The sequence below is a fragment of the Chionomys nivalis genome, chromosome X, assembly GCF_950005125.1.
Source record: "Chionomys nivalis chromosome X, mChiNiv1.1, whole genome shotgun sequence".
NCBI lineage: Eukaryota > Metazoa > Chordata > Mammalia > Rodentia > Cricetidae > Chionomys > Chionomys nivalis.
In genome coordinates, this window is record NC_080112.1 from 59,874,524 (window position 1) to 59,878,761 (window position 4,238).

Genomic DNA, 4,238 nt, shown 5'->3' on the forward strand with positions numbered 1-4,238 from the left:
GGCTAGAGAGCCACAGAAAAAAACAGATCCAGATGAAAAAAAAAAGTCTAAATAGGTAACCGTGTGTTTTGAAATGTGCATAGGCTTAAGAAAGAAAAGTAAACGGGTATTAACAGTCATAAAAAGTAAATAGCTGCGAAATAATAAAAAAAGAATAACCTATATAGAGATGGGAAATCCAGGGAGTCTGGATCCTGTATGTTGTCTTAATTTTGAATTTTTTTAATAGTCAGCAATATTATTTGATATGCAAACTTCTCAATCTTTTAGTCTCTGTTTTTGCCAAGAGTATCTTGCATAAGTTTAATTTATTTTAAAAAAATTCTACAAAAAGAAAGACGAAAGCTCTGAGTGTTCTGTAGTCTGTACATTCGCCCTTTTCCTTGGTTCTTTAGAACGATGCTGCTCAACGGGCTTTGCTCTTCATTTTCTGTCTTGTTTGTTTTCCTGGGCGCTTATTTGCCCCCCTTTTTCCAGGCTTCCTGGGGCCCTTGCTGTGAGCCACCTTGGCTCGGAAGCTGGAGACATCGTTGTAGCTTTAACGAGTGTTCCATTTGGAGCCTTTCTTCTTTCCACCAAAACAAAACTTCTGGTTTTTGTACCATCGTTTGGCACTGGGCCCTTTACTCATCTGCTGGCTATTGGCTCTGGCCTTTGTACTGCGTTCAGCAGCTACTGATCCCCCCCCCCCAAGGAAATCCAGCTTATCAGAGAAGCCTTTCTGGTATTTCTTGATAGCATTCATCATGTGTTTTTTCTCCTGCTGTCTCTTCTGGAGGACCTCAGTCTGTACCTTCTTTCCGTATTTCCTAAGCGCTCGAAGTTGCTTGGCCTTTTCACATTTCACCATAGCAGCCTGCTTAGTCTGCAGCTTCTGTCGAATCTTTTGCATCTGCTGATCTGACTTGGACATTTCTGAAAAATAATCAGTGGGCCGCTTGGTGGGGACTTGGAGCCGGGGTAATACTGCGAGCACTGCAGCCTGGGCCTGGCGGTAGAAACTCATCTCCCTCTGGAAGTCGGCTGCTGGATTAACACCTTTCTTCTGGTCCTTGTTCTCGGGTGTCGACTGAGTTTCATTGACTTCCGGCACTGGACCCAGGGTCACATCGAGCCTTTCAACCTACTCCAGATCCCGTTTGAATTCAGCTAAACACTGTTTCAGACCATTCACATCTTTCACCGCCTTCTTCGGCTTCTGGAGCACAACAATGAGGCCTGGCTTCAGGAGTCCACGGGAAAACGCATCCTGCAACTCCTGATCTGAGACCAGGGACTCCTCTGACTCTGAATCCGAGAGCAGAGGGGTGTCCATCTCGCGACCTCCCGCCCCGCGGGGTGTGCCCACTTCTCCACGTGCCCTGAAGAAGCAAGCACCAGAACCAGCAACTTCTCCACTAGCCTCTGGCTTTTCGTCCCGGACTCTTTTGAATTTTTTCAATGCTGATGAACAAGCAACAACTGCTGAGAGACAAAGGATTGTTAAGTGGGAACTGGTAAATTAAACTACTCTAAATATTAAATGTGTTAATATTAAAACAGAAATCAGAAAATGGAAGGCTGTGGATTCATTCATGGTTGATAGACATCGGATTTGAAAAGGGAGACCTCCTGAAAATCCTGGATACAGACATAAAGAAATCTAGAAAAACTACAAGTCAGGTGACATATATTTTACCTGCTCTAACATAAAACAAAAACTCATCTTTGGTTGGCTTGTGTACATCACACAGTCCACACTTGTGATGATGCAGATGTGTATATTACCTTTGAAAGTTTGTGTGTTTTCAGAACAAGGGGACCAGACATCAATGAAAACGGGTGGCCCAGGTGATCCAACCACCCAGAAGTGTTTCCTTTTTTCCCCCTGAGTATGCCAACATATTATGGTCCTAATTCAAGGCCTTGTACTGTATGCCTGGAATGTGCTTCTAGATATCTTTATAGCTTGATTTTTTTCATTTTCTAGAAATATTTAGTTTAATATCTTAACGTTTTTTATTTCTAGCAACCTAGTCGTGATGAATCATCTTGATTGCTAAGTTGACTGAGTTTGTAATCAACTAGAACTCAACTGGCAAAGTTTGTGAGGGTATGTAATGGAAGAACTAAGGAAGGAAGACCCTCAATCAGGGTCAGCATTACTTACTGTACTCAGCTCATATATAAGGAAGCCTTAGAGAAAACAGTGCTGCTTTGACCTGCCCACCTTTTTCCTTGCTGATGCATACATCTAGTCTATTGGTGCTGTTGCTACTGTTATCCTTCCCTGACAGAGAACTCAGCTAGTTTAATGTTCCAATAAGGACTGAAGAACAATGACTATGCAGAGATACTACACTACTTCAGCACCATATTGGTACTGTTAAGGCATATAACCTCATGAACTGAGCAACTACTGGGTTCTCAGACTTTCCATCAGTATAGTGTAAGCCAATTTAATAAATCCCCATTTAAAGACATATTCATTCTGTCATTCCTGTCTCTAAAGGGGACTTTTCCTAAAAAACTCATGTAATTTTTCCGCCCCTTACAATCCCAGCACCCTCCAATTCAATATATTTCTCTATTTATCCATTTTTATTTATCTGTTCCACTTGAATTAAATGCTGCAGTATAACTGTGAATTTAGATGATTATTAAAGATGTCATTTCATATACAATTTATGAAATATTGTGTTCTTATATGAAGTTGTAACATTGACTATATTTAAGTAATATTATGGTTTTCTGCGTATTATTTTATTTTTACTATAGTTATTCAATTCACTATTCATGCAATATATTTTCTAAATTCAGCAATATGTTTAAGGAGTTGTACTAAGTTACATATTCCATATAGTATATCTGATATGAGTACACAAAGATTCCAATTTTTAATATTGATGGGCAAAAAACTTATTTTCAATGTAAGTTATCAAAAAGATTAAGAAAATGTTTTGAAAAAATACCCTATAATATTTTATTTGAGTTAAGAATGAATGCTGTTATTTTTCATATAAATAAGCAGATTGAGTGTGGTGAAATTTTATTTGATTTGCTTTGTTTTGAAACTTTTGTCTTGTTTAAAGAATTTATTCCTAGTTAAATATCTTATTAGTTGTCCTTTTATTTTAACATTTCATTTTTCTTTAATTATTTATTTTTTTTTAGAATTCTGTTTTTATGAATGTAGAAGACATAGAACCACATCAATGTATTTTATTTTCTGAAAAGTAATATCAGATTGGCTCATTTTTTCAAGTAAACATATATTTTTTTACTGATGGCTTAGAGCAATATTTTTAACAAACACCAAACCTCTATAAGCACATGTATCAGATTTTTGCCTTTCAATTCAATTCTGTTCATTTATTTTCTTTTCTCATGCTAAAGTGATGCATTGATTTCTCTAGACGTGTTATTCAACTCAATTACCATAGTTCCTGAGATATAATGAGAAGATGAAATATACTAAACAGATGCTTTTCAGAAGTTTGTAATTAATGTTCTTTAATGCTCAGTGAGTGTAAAGAAAGGTCAATTGGTGCCTCATAACTAATCAAGTGTTTATATACTTTTCAAGAGACTAGCCATTACAGATGCAAGATGTGTTCCTCTGAGCTGTTCAGTCCCTTCAGTGTGTCCTTAGATTGACAAGCTGAAAGCATCTGTAACTTCATTAGTTTCCCACCTATTTTCAATCGTTATCAAGTAGGAAAGCCAAGAGAAAATCAATCGGATCTCTTTTCCTGTTCAACAGGGAAAGGCAGTTGGAAAAACAATCACCAGCATCCATTTGAGATCAACATTTTATGGCAATACACAACGTCTAAACTGACTTGTCTTTCAATTACCTGAAAAATTTAGGTAACTTTAGATTTGGGACAGGATGCTTTAATCAATCTAAGCTTTGCTTAATGTTTTGTATAAGTATTTAGTCAGTTACAAATACAATTTTTATAAAGAACTGAGATTTGGAAGAGAATTTAGGAGAATATTTTGCATTGAATATTTTTATTCTATAATATCATTATTTGAATATGAATTGTCCACCCAGTGTGCACAAAAATAATTATAAAATATTATACAAAATGTCATTAAATCAAAATTTATTGTATATTTATAATAAATTTTATAGTTAATGTATACACACACAAGCTCATTCCTAAAATGAACAATAGTATTAAATTAATTTGTTTTCTATTTTCTCAATTATTCACCCCTTCTTTGAAAAACAAAATTTATTCCATTGCAGA

At 36.2% G+C, this 4,238-nt stretch overlaps 1 pseudogene; it reads right to left on the minus strand.

Moving 5' to 3' along the window:
- Positions 1 to 406: 406 nt before the first annotated feature.
- Positions 407 to 1,315, minus strand: LOC130868672 (probable rRNA-processing protein EBP2; annotated as a pseudogene).
- Positions 1,316 to 4,238: the final 2,923 nt, after the last annotated feature.